Here is a 13,617-nt window from a genome sequence, read left to right on the forward strand (position 1 = left end):
AAAGGGTCAGGTGATAGGGGTGTGATGAGTCAGATATTTGTTTGCCAGGGAAAAAATTGTTTCATTTGAGAGATTTTGTTAATAAAAAGGGGTCAGCAGTATTTGCAAAATACTTTAAAACAAGGTCCTTAAACTCTGGTATAAAGGTAATGATGGTAAATGCAAGAACACTGAGCAGCCAGAAGAGCAGATATTTTCTCCAGGAACTACTCTTTTCAGGTGTGCTCACCATTTAAGGCTGACTGTAGCACAGGTGGTGAAATTGGTTGGCAGTTTGATCCTAGGCCCTCCGCATGTCCTTTGGTGAGACAATGAATCCTAACTTGTTCCCAAATGAGTTGAGTTGCATGCTTGGCAGCTCAGTCTTCAGTGGTGAACGAATGACACACACTGTAGAGCTAACGCTGAAACTGGGGTCCTACTGAATCTCTCTCTAACTTCTCTTTTATTTCCAAGATTATTGAAAAAGTTGTATTTCACCAGCTTCATGACTTTTTAAATGAAAGTGGAAATCTTGATAAATTTCAGTCCGTCTTCCGACCTCATCACAGCACTGAAACAGCTCTGGTCAAAGTGTTAAATAACATTAGTTTGAATACTGATTCTGGTCTAAGATTGTTCTGTTCGGTAGCAAAGAGAAGAGGGTCAGCATTGGCAAACACCTGGAGACTCGAGCTCTTAAAATCACTGACCAAGTTTGTAACCTTGAAGTGTTGATAGACTCAAACCTATCTTTCAGCAGCCACATCAAAGCTGTCACTAAGAAGCTTTTTACCAACTTAGAAACATCAACAGAATTAAAAGTTTTAGTCTCCCAGAAAGACCAAGAGAAACTCACCCATGCATTCATCTCCAGTAGGCTGGATCACTGTAATGGTCTGTTAACAGGACTTCCTAAAAAGAGCATTAAACATCTGCAGCTCATACAAAACACTGCTGCTAGAGTTTTAACCAGGACTAAGAGATCTGAACACATCACACCAGTTTTAACATCTTTACACTGGCTTCCAGACAGTCACAGAATAGATTTTAAAACCTTTCTGATCGTTTACAAATCCCAGAATGGTTTAGGCCCAGAATACATCTGTGATATGTTCAGAGAATATAAACCTAGCAGAGCTCTTAGATCCAAAGACTCTGGTCAACTAGTCCAAACAGGAGTCCAGACTAAACATGGAGAAGCAGCATTTAGCTGTTATGCTGCAAACAAATGGAACAAACTGCCAGTGGAGATTAAACTTTCCCCAAATGTAGACATTTTCAAATCCAGGTTAAAAACATTTCTTTTCTCATGCGCCTATGCATGAAATCTACATGTTAACTTTTTTTTTAACTTATCTTGCTTTTAATAATTTTAATGTAATTTATTATTTTATTGTGATTATGTGTTGATGCCTTTTACTATTTCTAAATATCTGTAATGCCTTTGTTTTATGTAAAGCACTTTGAATTGTCCTGTACATGAAATGTGCTATGCAAATAAACTGCCTTGCCTCGCAAATAAAATTAATTCATTTTGGGACTTTATTAAAGTGCAGTTAATTCCAAAGATGAAGCAGATGAGCTAGACCATCCTGCACAGAGATCATTGCACTTTTCTTAGTTACACTAAGCTACAAACTGAATGCAGCTATAAACTATACATCTGTGGGTTGTTTGTGGGACTCAGCTGCAAAGCGGGATTCATTAGTACTTGTTTACTGCACTCACTAATCAGAGCCGGCGCTTCTCTGCCCAGTTTGCATGCCGCAGAGCAGACGGGGCCTGGCTTCAAAATGGATGAAATCAGCAATAGACTTGAAAATGTTTTTATTACTTGTGTTTATTTTTAGCATCATTGTATAGCTGGATGGAGACGTGGAAAGTTTGCAGGAGCTGAAATTGGCTGGGAAGCAGTGCTCTGTGTGCCTGGATAGAAGCCATGGATTGTAACAGTTTGATTTCCTGTATCCTCCTTGATCCCTTCATCAAGGATAAAAATAAGGCTGTTTAGGGTTCAAGGTATTAAATGAAAGTGATTCATCTTTAAAAAAAACAAGTCTTAAATGAATACTGAGAGCTTGTTCTAGCAATATTTTCTGTTTAAGTGCTACAGTTTAAGTGTCAATCAGCACTCTTCTTTCTATCTGACCGTGGGAAAAGTTGAATGAGGAAGGCCTTTCCTTCAATTCTCTTGCTTTCTTTGGACTGAACATGGGAGTGTGTGCTAGAAATAACAAGTCATATCTGACTGCAGCATTGCTGTTTTGTCTTTAAAGACCTGTTAATGGCGCACACATGCCAGTGCAGAATCACAAATGCACAGCCTTCCTTATGGATTAATTTCCTCTTACATTTCTTCCTCTCTATATTTTCTGCAGTAATCTCATAAACTAAAGAAGATCTGCCTACATGCAATTATTTCTTATCATATTCACTGAAGCAGACATGAAACCCAAGACAAGATGGCTTTGGGGAAACCCGAATGCACACACCATGTACATGATTTCTTGGAGTGTAGCTCTTTAGTTCTGAAGGAGATTAGTTGGCTCAAAGTTGGTGTAATTAGTGTATGGAGTTTATTGTGGCTGTAGGGTATGTGTGTGGGAGGACATCAGGCTGTCTCTTGGGGCTAGTTGTGGCTGTGTACACCGTGGGAGGCTGGTCGGCTTAAAATAAGTGGTTGGTGGAGAATGTCTTGTAAACAGGCAAACAGAGCTCAGGCTCTTTTTTCCCCCTAGGTGTATCTCATATAGAATCTGGTCATTGGAGTCTGCATCTGAGCTTAAATGATTACTCTATTAGTAATGTAATGTTTAATTAATGAGTAGATATTTTGCATGCAGTAGTCTCCATAACTGGAGGCCAGTGAACCTACGTAAGTGCCAATAGTGCAAGTATGAATTAATCTCTTCTTTACTTCTGTCTCTTCTTGTGTTTTTAGTCTATTACTTCACAACTGTGAGTTAAAAGTCTCTGACAGTCCCGAGATTTTTTTCAATGATTCTCATGTGTGCATCTTTAAAACTTTAAAAAAATATGCCTGATTTTAAAAAAACAAGATACCATTGAAATATTTGCCTCCTGTTGATATTGACAGTTTTAGCTATGTTGGGTTATTTATTATTATTATTTGTTTATGATAGTGATTTACAGTTTTACACCCTTTAGCTGTCACATACACTGCCTTGATTATGTCAGCATTCGCTGTGGCATTGTTTTGATGCAATGTCACAAGATTTATTTACACTCAGTGTTGCATTAATTTTTCGCCATTGATGATGGGAGAGTCTGACCACTGCACGAAGCCTTCTCCAGCCCATCCCAAAGATTCTCAAAGGAGTTCAGGTCTGGATTCTTTGGTGGCCAATCCATGTGTGAAAATTATGCCTCCTGCTCCCTGAACCACTCTTTCACAATTTGAAACTGTTGAATCCTGGCATTGTCATATTGGAACATGGCCGTGTCATCAGGAAAGATAAAATCCATTGATAGAATAACCTGGTCACCCAGTATATTCAGGCAGTCAGCTGACCTCATTCTTTAGACACATGTTTCTGAACCTAGACCTAACCAACTCCAGCAACCCCAGATCATAGACTGCCCGCACAGGCTAGTATGGTAGGAACTAGGCATGATGGCAGCATCACTTCATCTGCCTCTCTTCTTACCCTGATGCTGCCATCACTCTGGAACAGGGTAAATCTGGACTAATCAGACCACACGACCTTCTTCCACGCCTCCAGCGTCCAATCTTTATGCTCCCTGGCAAATTAAATTATTTTTCTCTGGACAGTTCTTAACCCAATTTTAGTAGTTTCTGCAATCTTCTTAGATGTTTTCTCTGCTTGATGAATGCCAATAATTTGACCCTTCTTAAACAGACTAACATTTATTCCACAACCACGGGATGCGTCTTTTGACATGGCTGTTTAGGAAATGAGAAGCTCCTCATTGCATCAGTTGGGGTTAAATAACTTTGCTTGCTGAAAGATAATCGCCCATGCAGTAATTATTTAATGAGAGGTTCCTACTTATTTGCTTAAATCCAGATGGTGACTTTTTTTTTTTGGCCAGGCAGACTAATTCCTTCAGAACACAACTCACAGTAGTCAAACAATTTTTGAAAGCATAATAAAAAACATCAACCAAAACTAAACTTGGTGCAGTGATTTGGGACTTCTTTTCCAAAAGACACAAAATATTTTGAGCCATTTGATCAATTAGGGCTGGTGTGATAAGAAAAGAACATTTTTCCTATCACTGTTTAGGTTTAGTGCACTTCACTAAATCTACGAACAATGTGTGGCAGCAGCTCTGTTTGCATGATATAAAAGAATTGGAAAATATTCCACCTTATTGATGTTTTCTTCATTTTTCTGTGATTGTAACCTTCATGAGATACATTATTATGTTCAAGAAAAAATTAAGATAAATGTGATATGCTGAAATCCGGCTATAAAGATTAGCAATGTTGCTAAACAGCATGCTATGGTTTTGAGATGGTTAACGGACAGTAAAACAAGAAAAAACTTGACTCCGTTGTAAAGTATTAAAATTCATCTTCTGGTAAGTTAGCAAAATATAATTTTATTAGGGGTAGGATGATATTTTTTAAAGAAACTGTCACAACTGAATTTAGACAAGCTAGCTGTTTAATGCTTTTAGCTGAGATTAGCTAACTGATGGTGCTCAAAGTTAATGATATTTTCTTGTCAGAGTGGGACCTTTCTAGTCACACCCCTCTGCTTTGTACATATAACACAAGAACTAAGACATTTTTCTTTTCAGAGTTGTTTTGTAACACCATTTCTTCTTCGTTTTCTCTCACAGCCCTGGTTTGGGTGTTCTAACAGCTTGTTCTTGACACATCGTCTGGGCAGAACCTTTTTCTCATATGGTATCCGAAAACTATTGTGCGATTGGTCTGAAAATTAAAGTGGTTAATGTGGAAAAGCAGGACGCAGAAAGTTTTTGATTCCACTTGTTAAAAAAACATATATAAAGACCTGATGAGGTTTCTGGTAACTATGATATGTCCTGGCCAGAATGACCTTTACTCTTGTCCTTGTCATCTTAAGAAAACAAAAATAATCTATGTCCTTGTGGAGCATGTACAGCTGTAAGTCTTGGAATGAGTCTTGTAATGGCAAAACACCTAATAGAGTCAACCTAACAAGTGGGCATATGTCAAAGAAATGGTCCCTCCATCAATTACATCCCCTTACATACAGTGGCTAGCTGGTCGTTAACTATCTAACAGGCACTTTACTGGCAACTTATACTTGCCTGTTCTTTGATGGAACAAAAATGAGGTTAAAAACAACCAAAACATAAAAAAACAAAGGACTGTAGGTGCTTTGAGAGCACAGAGGATTCACTGAAGCATTCTACTGAAATGTCACAAAAGGACTAACTGCTTCAAAAGATTCTTGACATGAGAACAATCCTTTGGTGAAATTTGATTATATGGCGTCTTAGAAAAGCAGCAGTTAGAGAAACACCTTAAATTAACCTTAAAGAGAGTGATTACCATCCTCTGACTTTTCCCAAATTATTAAATATTTCTTTGAAACTGGTACCTGACCCAGAGTACCTCTTAGCTTCCTCTTACGTTTGCTTTTATGGGAATATTACTTGAATTTTACATCTCTTTTGTTCACCTGGGTGCAAAAAGAATTTCACCTCTGGCATAAAAACATAGAGCTTGCTAAATTTTACTCCTCTAAATGCCCTACAACACCCCAGGAGCCTGATATAAATGTCTGCTTTAGTTTGCGCAAATGTGTCTCAAGTGTGTTAAAGCAGAGGCGCTAAAATGTGCTAAACTGTACTTCGCTGGTTGACCCAGTAGGCAGGATTTGTTGTTTAAAGGCTTAAGGGGTGATTTGGAAAGAACAGAAATTTATTTTGCCTGCCAAGATTATGGTTTTTGTTGTGCAACATTAGAAGATTAAATATACAATATATTATACCACATATAACAGGACAGATACACAAACACAGAGACAGTGGCGAGGGCATGAAGTGCAGGGACTGAGTGCTTTGTAACACACTGTGCTATTTATGTGCTGAGAGAGGAGACTACATATGGAGCTGATTAGAAGAGAGACTGCAGAGTCTTCCCTACATGTTCCCATCTCCATGGCATTAGGTGTGTGTGTGTGTGTGGGGGGGGGGGGTTAGAATTTGTAGCTGTTATTACTCAGAGTTGTAAGGAGGGGAAGCCCCTTAAAGTGTGAGACAGAGTAGAGACAAAAAGGCATTGTCAGTTAGATGAGAAAGGGAAAGGGGTTGGGAAGCAACAGAGACTGACAGCAGAGATCCACCATGTTTGAGGAATCTATGCCTAATGTCAGTGGAGGCAGAATTAAGGGAAGACACGGTCCAGCTGACCATATGGACTGTAGGGAGGGGCTGGGAGGCAGCAGGGTTAGTGTATTTTTCTTGGCTGCTGTTTTAATGGAAAATGAAAATGTCAAGTTCACGCTCACCCTAACTCTCAGAAGCTTTGGTTGGTTTTGAACCACTTTTTCATGAACTGGGTTGCAAATTAGCCAACACTATTGTAAGGTAGATGAAGTGACAAAAAATTAGTACTGTTTTCTAAGTATAATAATAACCATAACAACCACATACCAGCCATATCCCTTAAACCTTGGGTGCTTTCATTAGCATAGCCTTCATTTAAACTCTTGCTTTGACTTCACTTCTTTGGAACTGTGATTTAATAATATTTTCAAACCATATTATTGCCAATAACAAAAAACTTTGATAAATCTCTGACCATCCTGTAAAAGGTTTAATAAAAAGTGCTGGCACTATCTCGTTTCATTTCCTTCTCCTCTTTCCATGTCTGGACGTCTTTTTCAAATGAAATTGGAGGAGCACATAGAAAGTCTTTGATCCAGCAGGTGGTTATTGAATATGTTGATAGTTAGCATAATTCACTTCACTAAACTAAAAGTCAATAAGAGAGTACAAATACCTCGACTTTGTGGGTGGCTTCCAAAGCACTGCAATCAAATATTGTTCTGGTTTCATTGTGACTGTAATCAGGGTGGTCCACCAAAGTCCGTGTTTTTACAGGCAGACAGACAACCATCACAGGAACGTCCACTGAACATCTGAGACGGCCAGAAGCCAACACAGAGCTCCTGTTCAACAGAGCTGTACAATGAGAGGTTTGAAGTCTGTGCCAGTCATCCATGTTGAACCTATGTGTCCCTGCTTAAGTCTACACATATTCAGCCTCCATAGAGATATAATATTTTGTTCTTGTCCATTGAAATGAAAAGCTCTCATACTGATTTAAAAATTGTTTTCTGGCTAGATATTAGTCACAATATTTGGATCAGAATATGCTTATATAAGATAAGCATAACATTTATTTCGCTTCTGTCAGTTGCCTGAGCTTCACAGGAAGCAACAGCTGTGTCTTATATGAAATCTTCTTGTGAGATATGGGCTGCCTTTCAGAATGTATGACGTACATGTTTTCCATTCCAGTGTGTTGAGACTGGGATTGCACACAAATGAGGTTAAACCCTGTGAGCCTTGAATTTTGTAATAATGAAGTTAAATAAAAATATATTTAATGAAATAATCTAATAATAAAGCAGAGAGGCTCCAGCTATGCAGAAGCAGGAATGCGTAAGTTAAAGTCTAGCATGTTTTCCATGATAACTGCTGCATTTTGCAAATACATACAGCTCTAAGCATCTGGCCACTAATACTAAATCTGTTACTGCTATAAAGATGGGTCACTTTTTATGTAACGCAAAAAAAAAAAAGAAAAAGAAAAAGAAAAAAACAGAAAAGAAAAGTGTTTTCAAGTTCTGTGTGAAAGCCCCTCATCCTGCACAAATGCCAGAAGAAACAGTTTTCATCTTTGTCATTCTCAGGCCGATCAAATCATCTTATGGTTACTTTGGCCACTTGTGTAAGGACATGCAGCCCATGGATTTATCAAATCAAATATTGTGTATTATAGTGCTGATGCTAAGCAGATGTGTGATATAAGGAGGTACAGACCACCTCCTAGCCACGGACTTGCACAAATGCACTCACGGCAGGAGGTCCCACCCAAAATCTACAGATTAACCAGAACAATCAGTGTGAGGGCTCTGCAGCTACCAAGCCCCAGATTCTGCTTGTGAACCCAGAGATTGTTAAAAACCAGAGGCCACATAAGCTCCCCCAAATCTCTCTTCTCATGCAAAGGCTAGGACTGTTACTGAATTATTACTAATGATGCATGCACAATGAACTAATACATAAATACAGTTAATCTGATTAGAGTAAAATTATTTGGCATGTAGTCAGAAATGAGCAGAGCTGCATCAGCAGCATACTTCATGTACATGTTTGTAGACATGACCCTTACCCCCTGGGTCCTAACTCGTTTCACCTCACATTGGCCCCTGCTCATGCTGACATCTCAGGATTCATGCTTAGTGGATATGCAGATAACTACAGCAGACTGCTGCTTATTATAGTGTTGCTTATTTCTTCCAGCATTACAGAGATAAAGTAGGTTAAAGTCAAGCAGTTGCTAGTCAGTGAGAACATCTGTGTATATGTCTCACTTCCGCTGTGACAGATTCGTCGTTTTGGGCTCAGAGAGTGTCGGATAGAGAGAGTGTGTGGGATTAGAGCCAGCTGGCTGTGGTGTATTTGCTCATGTGCGGGCCCAGCCACATGTCTATGTCTCTGTATGCATGACCTGGGCTGTAAAGCAGAGCTGGCCTTTGTCCACACTAAGAGGGATCGGGGACAGCAGGCTTCAGATTAGGGTCTGGATGTAGAGGAAGTTTCCCTGGCTTTCCTGCTTCTTTGCATGTGACACACTGAGCTGCAGGGCCCAGCTGGGTAACAGGGTTATCTGTTTTTAAAGCTCATCCTGTTCTAAGACATTATAGTGAGTAAAGTCGCAGGTTTAAAGCTAGTGAGTCTGGATAATGCTCCTCTCGCTCACATGACTCAGTATGACTGGGACCACAGCCAGCGTTAAATGTGCGTGGGATTTTTACTCAAATGCCTGTTTTGTGGAAGTCTTTAAGTTATAACCTGGTAATTTGATTTTTTTTCTGTCTATGTTAACCAACAAATGACATGATATGTACAGACACGACCAAACTAAACATGGTAAAAGTTATTAAACTGGCTGAAGTAGACTGATGGTATTTCCTGCATTAGTTAAAACACCATTAAAGCCTCTGGCTCTAGTGGGTGGTCAGGGACAGTTGTTAGTTTTGGGTGTGAAGAGCAGCAGGGGATTTACTCTTAAAAGCAGATTTTGGGGGATTTTTGTTTTTAGGGGGAAATTGCCAGAGCCTCTTGTTCTTAGGGGGCACATGTTGGAGTCTAAACCCTTTGACGCATCACTCCATACAGTGAATTTATATCACAGACTATCCCCTGATCTGACCCATCTAAGGTCTGCTGTTTTCTATGACTTGCACCATAATTGATTTTAGTTGATTATCATTAAAGCGTAGCTATATTTGCTTTGAACCAGTAGAAATGGTAGCAACCAGCTTTAGCTCACAATTCTCCTGTGCTTGCTGTAAACATGAACTATTTTCCTGAGTTTCTCATAGAAGGTCACGGGGAGGAAGCGTGTTAATATTGTAACTGATGGACCATCTCTATTAAAAATATGGATAGAAAATCCATCTGAGCATAAACATTGGTAGCTGGGACTTTAAAGCCTCATGTGAAATTAAATGTATGCTTTGAAAGACCTTAAAGTGGTCTAGAAAGACCTGGATTGAAGGATAATGGTAATCCTATGCCAGTAATGATGGTGAGTTCTTCTTAAAGCGAGCACCCTTTTCTTTTCATTAGATTTGTAATGAATTAAGATTGTAATCATGCACATTGAGGCACTAGTTGGACATGTCCATTAGCTAATGCACAGCCATGAGCTAATGAAAAAGCGAGGGGCTCTCTGCTGCTTGCACATTCCCTACCCCTGGGGAAATTATTAAAAGAAAAAAAAAACAACAACAACTTCTATAGCTTGTAATAACGATTTTCTGTTTTTAAAGATTTTTTTTTAATTTCTTTTACAATATTTAATAGCTATACAAGAATTTCTTTTTAGGGGACTAAAAACTGATGCTTTCAAAAAAAAAGATTGCTGAAAAAAGAAAAAAAAAGGTATTATTGTAATAGAAACTAATAAGTGATAGCTAAAAAGGTGAGTTTAAGATGTATTTTGGAAATGGCCAGATCATTGATCAGCTTGAAAATACTCTCAGAAGGAAAGGAAATGTTTAAAAAGAGTGTAGCACTTGGCCCTGAGCGGCGTAGACAGATGCTTGGTATTAGACAAGTGGAAGTTACGGGAAGGACTGTGTTGATAAAGTAGATCAGCGAGGTAGGAGGGGGTCTGATTATGGAGGCTTTTGTGAGAGAGAAGTACTTTCTAATTAATCTGTTGAAAGACTGGTGGTCAGGGAAGCCTCTGAAGGATGGAGGTGATGTGGTCATGAGAGGAGGAGGAGCAGGTGAGCAAGATGTCAGGTTACAGTGGAAAATTTATAGTAATATTTTTATGAACTGCCATGTACATTAAATGTTGTTGCATCAGTTGATTGTGGATGTGATGACGGAGGTGATGGATGAAGACAAGCTGTTTTTTAGGAGGAAAAATGTAGTTCTGGTGATATGGTTGCAGCTGTGTAGAAGAAGAGACAGGGTGAAGGTAGCAATGATGAGGCAGAAGTTGCCAATTGTATTAGTGAAGGATTTGAGACAAATTCTTATCATATCTTGTGCAATTTCGCTTACATCCATGTTTTACTTTCAGTCATGTAGATGATGAGTGAATTCAGTTGCAGAGGTAATGGATTTGTTAGAGCTGTAGAGCTGGATGTTGCCTGCATTAAAGTGGACAAGGAGACCATGGTGAAATATGCTGTTTTACTCTGGGAGGATGTGGAAGGCAAACAGAAGTGGACTTAGCACCGAACCCTGGGGAATACCTGGGACACAAGAGCAATGGATGGAGATGTTGTTGCTCAATTAACTGATGCCTGTTGTAAGATGTGATGTTAGCTAGTAGAGGGCATTAGTAGTGATATTGAGATAGCTTTGCTAATGCAAAATAAAAAACATGTTCAGAAGATTGATAATGACAACAAACAAAACAGCTTTAAGTTGCTGCAACCAGTGTATGTTTTATCATCTTTGCTTAAAAAAAATCTGTTTTCCAGCTGCACATCTTTGACTTTAATCAATTATTTTTTTATACCTCAGTTTATGTTAACAAACATGAAACAATCTATAACTATGTACGATTAACTTTCTCCCTGATCCTCAGCTGTGCAGTTTCACCCTGCAAGGTGATGGGATTTGATTCTTTTGGTTGTTTTCATTAGAAACCGCTGAACCTGTGTTCCTAAAACAGGTGTTGTATGCTACAGTTTCGAGACAGAAAAACTCAGTTATGGCTTTGACTGCAACACACCATATGGATACTTAAAAAGAGTTAAAAATGTGACAGATGGGGCATTAAAGAATCAACAGCTTAATTAGCAGCTCTATATGATACATTTATATGTATTTAAACTTTGCTTTTGAGCTGTTTTAGCTAGCTAATATTTACTTGCTAACGTTCTTGACTAGGAAATAGTTTTCACCAAATCAGTTTTGCATGCTAATATTTAATATCTGTAAAATTAGGAAAATTATTATCCATAGAAATAAATGATTTAAAAATAGTTTTTATGACACCAGTTAAAACCTCTGGTCACGTTGTACCAACCACCTCTTAGTTTTTAGAGACAAATACTGATTGTTAGCATGTGACTGCTTGTGTCAAACATTTTAACATTTCCTGTCAATAAACTCCTTTACTCATTCAATTAAAAAGTAGTGCATATTTTAAGAAAATACAATAAAAAAAAAAGTATTAGCTCATTTCTAATTAGATGTCAGCAACACATCTCAAAAACTTTGGAATAGGGTGATGTTTACCATTGTGTAGCATCTCCTCTCCTTTTAACAACTGTATGTAAACGTCTGGGAAGTGAGAAGTTGTTGGAGTTTTAGGAGAGGAATGTTGTCCCATTCTGGTCTGATGAAGGATTCTAGCTGCTCAACAGTCCTGGACCTTTGTTGCTGGAATTTTCTTTTCATGATGTGCCTAATGTTTTCTATTGGTGAAAGGTCTGGACTGCAGGCAGGCCAGTTCAGCACCCAGACTTTTCTCCTTTGAAGCCATGATACTGTGATGGATGCAGTATGTAATTAAATATATGTTTATGGGTTTTGCAAATCATAGCATTTTGTTTTTATTTATATGTTACACACCGTCCCAACTTTCTTAGAACTGGGGTTGTACATTGGGCTGTTGCTTTATTACTGGGAAAAACATCAAAATGACACAGCAAACATAGCCTGATTAACTGTTGCTGAGTTGGGTTGTAGAGGTGGACAGATGACACAAGTTCCTCTTTACATTTAGTGTATGTATGCAAAACATTTAGAAATAATGCTCAAATAAAGCATTAAAGGAGTCCTTTAAAACAGCCTTGAAACTTCAAAGCTACGTTCGGACTGCTTACAGTTGCATTACATAAGTGGTAAAAAGCAGCCGGAGGTTAGCAAAACTAATTAACATTTCCTTTTTTTCATACTTTCAGCCATTGTTCACAGGTATCCCCTTCTGCTGTCTATTAAAAACATGGTCCATAAAGGAAATCCTTCAGCCTTCTCCTCACCCCACATCAGGGTTCTTTAGGATTACATAATAAAGTTAGGAACCTTTAGTCTTAGTTGTAATACCTTAAGTAGGTATACTTGGCTGCCTTGAGTGCAACTCTTGGGCTTTCCTCTTAAACCAAGTGACCTTGTTTTACTTTAATTGGTGCAGATTCCTGCCTGTGAGGGAAAACAAGTTCTGTTTTTCTTTTCGAGCTTCAGCAACACGTAGCCACAAATCTGTGAAAAATATTAGATGTGCCATTTTCCTATCAAGAGGTTTGCATTTTCTGCTCCAAAGCTGGCTTAATGAGGCAAGATTGCACAGGCACTGTTTCATAAAGATGGCGAAGTGTGCATTGGGCGAAATGTAACTGGGAGAAATAATAGAAGGAGGAAAGAATATAAAACTAAACAGAGAGACGAGAGGCAAATCATTCTCTCCTCATGCACATATTTGCCCAGAGCTGTAAAACACTCATGGCGGGGGAATTGGGGTCATAGGCTGTGTTAAATTGCCAAATTCACATTTAATGAAAAAAACCTTAATCTGGATTAGTTTTATTAATAGCATATTTCCCTGAGCTAAATGGAGAAGGAGGGATGAGGCAAAAAACACTTTCAAGTGGAATAACTAAAGCTCTTCGCCTTCTCTCTTTCTCAGTTAATTAAGATAAACACAGAGACTCTTGATTTATGCTGTTGTGGCCGGACAAGGTAAAAGAACAACAGCTCTGCCTTTTACTTCACTGTATGAGGCAGATGGTTTTCCATTTTGGCCGTGAGCTCATGAATTTGTGGGTACCAGACTTGATTGAAGGCTGACTTTTAGTTCTATCCTGCTACTTAATCAAATTTACATAGTTCTATTTTTTGTTTTTATCTTTCAGTCAGGATACAGGAAGAGAAAATAGAGATGTGAGCTTT

General features: G+C 38.6%; 1 protein-coding gene across 3 annotated transcripts in view; it reads left to right on the plus strand.

Annotated features, from left to right (window-relative positions):
- The window catches only part of LOC121632294 (cytohesin-3), a 39,099-nt gene that overhangs the window by 3,872 nt on the left and 21,610 nt on the right, over positions 1 to 13,617 (plus strand). Inside the window, exon 1 of one of the 3 annotated variants that reach the window (XM_041973641.1) lies at positions 13,135 to 13,407. The exons of 1 other annotated variant lie outside the window; for it this stretch is intronic. The gene's annotated coding sequence lies outside the window, so the exon portion shown is untranslated. One more of the 3 variants, XM_041973642.1, reaches the window with a different exon arrangement.

The sequence above is a fragment of the Melanotaenia boesemani genome, chromosome 21, assembly GCF_017639745.1.
Source record: "Melanotaenia boesemani isolate fMelBoe1 chromosome 21, fMelBoe1.pri, whole genome shotgun sequence".
In the NCBI taxonomy this organism is placed as follows: domain Eukaryota; kingdom Metazoa; phylum Chordata; class Actinopteri; order Atheriniformes; family Melanotaeniidae; genus Melanotaenia; species Melanotaenia boesemani.